Raw genomic sequence first — 9640 nt, forward strand, 5'->3', positions numbered from 1 at the left:
CTATCTGTCAGAACCTTGTCATACAGCCAAAGTCATCACCAGTCTCTATAAATTATATTTCCATGAACCCATTAAGCTCCTTTACCCCTTGATCATGCATTAGTTCAATGAAAAAATGAGACTAATAAAGCTTTCCATGAAGGTATGTTTATCTTCTCAGATCTAGGATTTCTCTTGCGTGAAACTACTGCAGAGATGCCCTGAATAAACATGTCCCTAGGACTGTGACCAGGTGGGGTTTTTTTTCCTCAGCACTGGCTACATCAGTATTACAGGTTTGGTTTCACACAGGAACTGCACTCCTAAAGCAAATCTCACAGTTCAGTCAATCTGTTGTGCTTTGCTTTGCATCATGGAGCAGTCTCAGTACACGAACTGGATTCCTCTGGGATGCACCAGAACCAGAAGATGACTTGTACAGCTAGGGCAGCCTTTTGGTACTGCTCAGTCAGCCCATGGTATCAGAATTGAGGTTGTCTAAGTGAAACCCCCAAAACACATACAATATGGACATTACAGCCTCAGCACCAGCTCTTTCCCACTCCAGATCTGCTCCAATAGCACTGAACTGATTCCTAGTATAGATAGAGAAGACATCTCCAGGCTTCTGACTACCTGGCCTCTAAGAGGTTATAGCCCCTCTTAACAGGCTTTTTTGCCTACTTGCCCCCTTCCCACGCCCCATCCCTCCATCCCCCCCACTGGAGTTTCTGCCATTGTCATGAACACAAAGCAGCATATTGTTAGATCAGTTGCAGAATTTACCTCTTCTTTCCTTCTTTTCTCCCTCTTTAAAAAAAAGAAAATAATCTAAAAATGCAGTTTAAAGAAAAAAGAATGGTGAAGAAAAGTCTCTGTTATATACAGTCACATCAGCATTTTGTTCTGTATTACGCTGCAGCTTATCTCAATTTACATTCAAGCAATGATTCAAACAGAAAAATGTGTAAAAGTACCAGGAGAAGCATCCTATTTAAAGTCCTTAATACCATGCATAGGTGCAGGCAGTGAGCAGACCACAGCTGGATACATCAGCTGTCTCTAGGAGCTAGTCAGCTGTGAGAGATGAATCTGGGTCCTGGAGGGAAACCTTTAGGATAACATACATTTGCAATAGCAATTTTTTTCTTGTTAAAGTACAATTGGACACCCAGTTTGGAATAGTCACACTTGGTTAGGAAAGGGAAGGAATCCTTTCTACACAGACTAGGCAGTGCAAAAGTGGAAAATTGGCTATGCTCATCACATCTGTGGTTTTCTAGGATTACTAGTATACACAGCTCTGTAACTGTCGTTGATTTGATGCTGTTGTAAGTCCTTATAATGTGAAGAAATTCCTTATCATTCTGCCGTGTCTGCCATGTCTCGTTTATTTGGATATTACAGTACTGTTTTCCTCTGAAAAATCTGTGTGATGACATATCTAAATTCAGGAAAGAAACATCTCTCAAAGTTTGAATTCATATTCAAATTATGCTTTTGTTTTAAAATATCTTAATTTTAACATTTTTATACCTAAAAAATAATTTTATAATTACAAAATTAATTAAACTTTTAAATAAATGTAGATCTATTAAAGTGTCATTTCATATGTCTGATATTATTCTGACTCTTCAGGACAAAATCAGCCAGACAGAAGAGAGAAAAAAGACACCCAACCCATGCCAAATTTCTCCTGTTTTGGTACAGAAACGAGACATGAAAACTTGGTCTGGATTTTAACACTTTTTAGATCTACTGTAACCTTCACAGTTGTGCTTATTGCCCTTCAAGCCTGTTTATTTTACACATCTCCTGAATTTCTTTTTTATCTTTCTGAGCTCTTTCATGACAGAGAACAGAGGAGGGAAAGTAGTACTGTAACAAATACATGGAATTTTTTACAACTGGTGACACAATGTAATATGTGATTCTTATATGAATTTTATGATTTTACCTTACAATGTTTTAAAGTAGTTTTAGACTGCAGTTGTGAGAATGGTGATACTCACAGACAATTATAATTCACATTGGAACCCTAGAAATGGAACCAGCTTCCAAGAGGAACCTTTTTTTGGGTGCATATAAAAGTGGTTGTCTCTTCTGCTTCTCAACAAACATTCATGAGTAGAGAGTTACAAATGGTCCTAGTGCTCAACAAATGCCAATGTTTAGCAGCAACTGCCACCTGCTGCATCCATTCTTCTGTCTATGTGTGTATTTTCTATAATGAAAGTCCCATTGAACCTTCAAGACGGAAAATGAGGCTAAAATAGTGATGCAAATGGTGATCTGGAAATTAAAGAAATTAGGCTGAAGAAAATATTGTTTCTGCTTCCATTGCTCTGAACCTGAAATCCGATTAGCGTCACCGAAGGCAGCTTGTCAAAACTCTTTCATTAGGTACCAAAGTTCCCAGAAATAGGAACCCCTTCATGTCTTCTGAGAAACATGAGAAATTTTGAACTACAGGTCAAAGGAGGGTGATCTTTACTCCCCAAAGGGCTTTACCCCTCAGCATGGAGAGAAGAAACACTGCAGCAAGACCAGGGGAAGGAACAGAAGTGCCTACAGGTAGACAAAGTGCAAATATTTGGTTTATTTTTCTGCAGGGAGAAAATGTTTCAACTTGCTTATCTGTTTTGTTTCAACTCAGTTTGCAGCCTTTGTCTTGCTGGGCTGGGAGATGGTGATTTGGGATTTGGAGCACATTTGTGTTCCTGAATGAAGTCAGAGTCTGCTTGCTTGCAGCGAAATGTGTTACTGGTGGTTCTTGCTGTGACGCTGCTGCTGTTGATTGAAAGGAGCCTGCTGTGGCTTACTGCTGAAATTACAGGAATCTTCAATAGAGCAACTGACAGCCCTTGGAGGGGGATAAAAAAACACAGAAAGGAAAACGTTGAGGTAAAAATATGTTGGTGGTGAAGTTTGTTGATATTAACTGTTCCTTCTATGAGCCCAACAGTGACCTTTTCTCACAGAGGGCCCTGGAGCTTGATCCAGGAAAAAGTATTTGTGAGTGTGCTCACAAATGAGGATTTTACAGAAGTACTGGCAGTTTCCATCTGAGTCCCCTCCCCAGAACAGGGTAGCAGCAAGACTGCAAATGACAAACCACCCTATCTTGTATTGACCTACTACGGTCCATGGGCATGGTAGCAATTTGGGAGCTATCCACATAACAGTTTCTGTTCCTCCTCTTTTCCCATTGCTTCTGATTTCTTCACATCACTAACTATGCAGTGCCTACTTTACTGGGATTCTCACATAAACATTAACAACAACCATAGTAGTGGTCATACTAGAAAATGTCCCCTCTAAAAATCTAGCACAAAAGCATTCAAAATCTCCCCTTTTCAAAAAGTTGGGTATTCACAGTTCCTAACAGGTTTCAAAGCAATCTGGTTTCAGTTGGTCACTGAAAATTAATAGACCAGAAAGCATCCAATTTTCTTAAGAAGATACTACTAGGCTGTTTGGAAGGTAATATGTCCAGAGGAGTCAGAACACACCTCCTACACTGAACTGAACAAGGGAAAAATGAATCTTCAGTAATATCCATCCTAGCATATAGACTGTACAAGTATATAAAAACTGAAGCATTGAATACAACCCAATTATTAAAGGTTGCTTTTGAAATTTAATATTATACAGGAAAGAAAAGGGGTCAGAATCATAAAAATCAGAGCAAAGTATGGTGAAATAATCAATCCATTTATTTTTATTTTTGCTTTATACACTACCTGAACCTAAGGAGCTGTGGTATGCTCAGTTGCTGAATAGATAAATTCTAAAGCAGTGGCATTGTGCATGCTTGAAACACATCTGATGTGTGTTTTCTTCCTGTATTTTGTGCAGTCATTTACTTTCTTGCTGAAAACACAAGGAGTTTTCTTTGGGCAGCACTAAACACACAGCTCGTTTTTCTTGCTCACTTTATTCAGTGCAGAACTTACTGGTGATTTACCAGCATGACTGCTCACCCCTGCTTCATTCTGTGCTCTCCCACTTCCCTGTACCCTCAGGGTTTTCATCCTAACTCTCGGCAAGACACCAGCTCGCAACATTTCATTTTCAGTCCTCAATGTCATCAAGATGGAAGCCACCACAGAGAAGGAAACAACTCTCAAGTATGTGGTACAGAGTCCAGTGGCTGGCACTGGACTGGTCAGTGCCAAATGAGTCTCTGTTAGAGAACTGTGGACATTAAAGTGACAGGAACTGAGCTGAAGCCTTCTGAAGCTGACCACATGAGCTGGAGCGGGATAGCCAAGCTCTTGGTGCTGTGAAAGCTCTCTCTTCTTTGGAGCAGATACCAAAGTGATAATACAAAGGAAGAGTTTGCTTTTTGCGTTTAGACGCAAACACAAGAAACTGTTTAGAAATGTGCTATTCATCCTAAATATTTCCAGATAAAATAAACTCCAAAAGCAGGTTTTCTTCTTCTAAGGAGAACTGTCAGAGGAAAAGCTGGTTACTCTGAGAATCTCATGTACAAAAACCCCCAAATTTGTCAGCCACAGAGCCCAAACCAGATACAGCTTTTTTCAGATGTATGTATGTGTTCTGCCTGCGTGAACAATTAACAACACAAATGGCAGTGCTCAGGACACAGTGTGACTTGGAAGAGAGAGAAATCTGATTACCTTCTAAGTCTGCTGTCTCAAGCGGGAATGATTCATTGATACCAGTAGACACAACAGCGAGAAATCCACCATATTAACACAGACATTTTTCATTTATTGATTTCATGAAAGAAATGCTAAGCAGGCATGCAATTGCCAGACAAGCAAAATATGTCGTTATTAATGGATTGTAAGGAAACAACCTGGGGACAAAAACGGCAGTAGGTTGAACAGAAAAGTGTGCAGAGGTTACAGAAAAGTTCTGCAACCCAGAGATCATCTTTTCAGCACATGTTTACACAGTGTCTAGCTCAGTGGGAGTCTTGATCTATGACTTTGCCCCCTAAGCTGTAACTCATATAGCAGTGCTAACAACATATGTCATCTGGAAATTAGTTTCCAGCTCTCAGCAGTGTAATAGATAAAGATATGTACTGTCTTCTTATTCTGTGCTTTAAGATATCCTCCAGTTACATTAACAGTAGATTTCATTCCCTTGCTGGAGACTGTGAGCCAAAAGGTATTAAAAAAAAAAAAAAAAAAAAATAAAAAGGTAAAAAGTGCATAAACAAACAACAACAAAAAAAAGGCAAAAAATCATTATATTCCCTAAGACATCATGGCTTCAGAAGGACCATGGCCACATGATTTAATAAAGAAAATTCTGAATTATGCATTAAAAGCTTCAATATAGAGTCTACCTAAGCATAGCTTGCTTGACTAGGCAATTGAATGCAAGTATTTGTTCACATCTTTTTCTGGCTGTTTTTTATGCTGTAGGCACACATGTGCACACAGTTTCAAGTGAAAGAGTGCTCTTACTGAATTCAATAGAAGGCCTAAATATGTTCTTAAGAGTTTTTCTGGCTGTGAAACTTGAGTTTTCCCCCAAGAAGAACACCATTTTCTCCTTTTTATCAGTGCTCTCTTTGAAAAAGAGGTCAGCAGCAGATGCGAGTCTCTGACACAGTTGAAGCTCCTTCATGGATTGCACTGGAAATTCAAGTAATTTATACACCAATTAATAGGAAGAATCTCTCAACATCAGAGTCCAATATCAAATTAGTTTGTATTTCTTCTAAGAATATAGTTGGCACATCTACTGTTTAACATCAGTTTAAGTAGCAGAATAATCTGAAGGGGAAAAGAACACCCTCATTTACATTTGTCTTATCCTAGTTTTTAAGTATCTGCTTTCTGATTATTAGAACCATTGGTTAATAAATGATGGCATGTTCAGCACTGCCCAAAACGCTTATAAAAACTACCTCTACCCAGCAGCACGTCTGAGTAAAACAGGATGCAAAATCATTGCAAAGTTTATGATGTTTTTATCTCTGAATGCAGTCATTTTTCTGTATCACTTCAGCACTGGCACCTCTTGGCCTTTGTCCATCTAAGAACTATCCACCTTCTGGCTCTTCCTCTGCTTTGCTGAAGTTAGTAATGGAGGGAGCACCAAGAAAACAGTCCTTGCACTCACTGAAATGAGGGACTGTGATCCTCAGGGACTTTGCTTAGGCAGCAGAGGAGGGGCACCTATCACTGGGTCTGGCTGGAGAAGCACCTCTCATGCTTTGTCCTCATGTTTGCACATCTGAGCCAACTACAAGCAGCCTAAAATTCCCTGTTGTCTTTACTTCTGATGATCAGAACCCACAAAAGTTAAATAAATAAAAATCTTGATAAAAAAATGTTCAATAAAGAAAGAAAATAGATTAATAAATAAATGTGTTAAATAAATAAATATTTAAAAAATAAAACACTAGAATTCAATTTCAGAGAGGCTCTGGCCTAATAGCAGCTCTGTTTCAGGGCTGAAGCCAAGTCCTAAGCAAGGGTCAGACTCTCATAGTTTTCATCATGTTACTGTATCAATTATCCTGTTCCTGACAGTAGCTGCCAAATTGGATGCAGCATCTGGTTCCATCTCAGAAGAAAATAGACCTCGATTTTTTGCATAGCTCTGCCTTCAGTGAGCAAATAGAAAAGAATGCATAAATGAGAAATCATACATATATGACTTCTCTTACCTCCCATCTTGAATGATTTTCCTCCAGAGTCACATACTGAAAATTCACTCTGCAGCAAACTCTGACTCATGACAACAATTGCCACTCTCCATGTCTGTCTCACATGAAAAAACAAGTAAGTGTTGGATATGTAAATATTTTTTTCTGTGTTGTTTTTTTTCACTCTGACATGGCCAGAGGATGGAGGGCTGTGCTTGGGCAATGCTCTCTGTGTTCAGAAAGTGCCTACATTGGTCCACAGCCCATCTGGTAAAAACAAAAAAGAATGTGAAAAACACCATTCAGCATGCACTGAAGTTCAGATTCCAGACCCAGTACTGGTTTGTTTTCTGTTCAAGGTTTGAATTCTTCTAATACAGTGCCTGTGTGCGTGCATGTGTGTGTGTGGTTTGGCTTCAATATTTCCTGGAGGAATGTGTCCGCACAGCTAAACAAAATACCTCCCTGGGGGCAGCTTGTGCTTTACAGTCACTGCAGCATGGAGGGAAAATCTGATTTTACAAAGACAGAAATGGAGTGTATCCTGCCAGGGTATGAGAAAAGCTGCACGCTTGACATCATTAATGGTCAAATTATAACTTAAAAAAATAATATTTTCCTTCAATGCATTTAAATCAGGAGCCTTGAAACCTTGTCTATCTCTTTAGGAAAATAATGGGAGATAGATACATAAAAATAATCAATATTTTCTAACTATAAAAGGACTACAGTCAGGCACCTTTTCCAAAATGGTTTTACATGCTTTGTATGTTGCTCTTTTCCCCTGTGGCTTGGTCTGCTAACAAAGAGGTGTATTAAATACAGATGAACAAAAAGATCTGCTCAGAGCTTTTCCTCATGCTTGCAAGTGCTGCTTCCTCTTTAGGGTTACTCAGGCCTGACACCATGTCTCTCTCAATGAAGGCTCAGTGTCCTCAAAGAGCAACAAATACATTTAGCCTTTTCCTAGAAGTTCAACACTCGAGCTTAGAAAATGTATCTCACTAAAGACCTTTTTTTTTTGTTCCTACTCCTATCAAAGCATGAAGCTAAACAGAGCCAGTTTACCGGCATCAAGAACCGACAGACTGTGTTTGGAAATGTAGCCCTTCTTTGAAAAGTATGTGTAAAGCAGAATCAAAGAGTCTGCTTTGATCCCTTTGATACTTTCATGAATGTTGTTAAGTTTCTTTGACTCCATTTGCTCCATTTCTCTTTGGTGTCAGAGAGAAAATTGTGTGGACAATGCTATCATTCTCTGTCTGACGCATTGTTTTATTACAGAAGCTCATGCACCTAAATTATGCAATAGGGAGGATTGAAACTGTGTCTTTTTGATGTGAACAAAGTTGATGCCAACCTTTTTTGCTAGTGTACATTTAATGAATAAAATGGGTTGATGTTCTGAGTGCAGTTCATAGCGTAGCAGCTGCTGTGCTGCCTGTACATGTGCTTTTCATGTTCCCCAGGAGCAAAACTAGCCTTTCTCGAGAGCACTGTGTAACTCCACAATACTGCTGGCACAGGAGTTTTAATGCTGTCTTCAATCTAGGGTCCAGTGGGACAACAATCTCTGGCCAGTGCATTATCACAATCCTTCTCTGGGCTGGACTCCAAGGCCTCCAGCTTCTATTTCTGGCAGCTGTGGGCTCTCTCCTAGAAAGCCATGGACCATCATCCTGTGCCTCTGCAGCTTCAATTCTCATCTCAGTCAAACCAATGGCTACTGGTCAGCCATCAAGGCAGAGTCCAAGCCAAAGTGCAGCACAGAAGGAGAATTTCCACCTTGTCTGGCCTCTGCAGTCCTGATGTGCCTGGATTTCTATTTCTTTGAGACTGGGATGTGTATAGTTGTCTACGAGACCATCTCTTATTGCAGAACTTCTCAGTAATAGCCACTGGAAAACAGACTGTGAACAAGGCAGGTTGTGGTGGGTCTGGACTACCCTGAGCCCCAGAGCTGACAGCCAGCTTTGGCAGGAGAGCAGGACAAGGACCCAGCTGTTGGAAAAGTAACTAGGGTGGCAAGGAAAGAGAGGTAGAAGGGAAATATCACATATTGTCCCAATTCTCCCATACACTGAATATTCTTGATGTTCTTTCTGCACCCAATGCAGTCTAAATTCATCCTCCTCTACTATAAGCGGCGAAAAGTGTATGCAATACTTCAGATGAGCAGATCCCTGCATTTATACCTGCATCAATATCTTGTCCCTGCTGGCTGTAACTCCTCTGATACATCTTAAAATTAAATTCACCTATTTCATGGTAATTCTAAATAGTTGCTGATATTTATCCCATGATTAGTGCAAAAGTATGTAGTAATTAACTTAGCAGGTTTTTTTGCATCCTCTATCATCACCACATAATGAGTTCTTGCACTACAGTAGAAATTCTATGCAAAAACACATAACCAAAAACATAACACTATTGGATTTAATTACTTCCATTAATCTGTATTTATTTCTGAAATTCTATGTTGATACAGACTCCCAAACGTTTAAGTTATGTCAGTGGAAGGGTATATCGTAATACTTGTCACAAAGATAGATCATGATTAATACAGTAAAGACAACGCTTCAACTGTGTCTTTGTGTTACCAACAAGTCATTATTTCACACAAGCTGCTTGGTTATAAGGTAGATGGTGAGTACATTAACTCCAGATAATTTAAGTTAAACACACAGGGGTTTCCTTTAGTATTTACTCAAGATTACTGGGGAATTAGGCAGCCTCTTTCCCTCTTATGCACTCACACATTCTTTTACCCTTTTTGGGCTATTTATTTGAGGACCAATGTTTAAAAAAGAATATTTAAATTGCGCCTGCAAACTTTAGCATGCTTTTACTCTTGTATACTCTGTGTATATGTATATCAGAAGGACACTTTATGTTTCAAAAGCAACACTTCTCAGTTTTTTGTGGAAGGCTTCTTATTTCAAGAGAGGTTCTCATTTGCAAGGGTAGCCTCAGCTCTCAGCAAGAGAGATCACTGCAGTGACTCACTGACTCTCATTGCTGATA

Source organism: Corapipo altera, unplaced genomic scaffold, assembly GCF_003945725.1.
Source record: "Corapipo altera isolate COAL_440 unplaced genomic scaffold, ASM394572v1 22, whole genome shotgun sequence".
NCBI lineage: Eukaryota > Metazoa > Chordata > Aves > Passeriformes > Pipridae > Corapipo > Corapipo altera.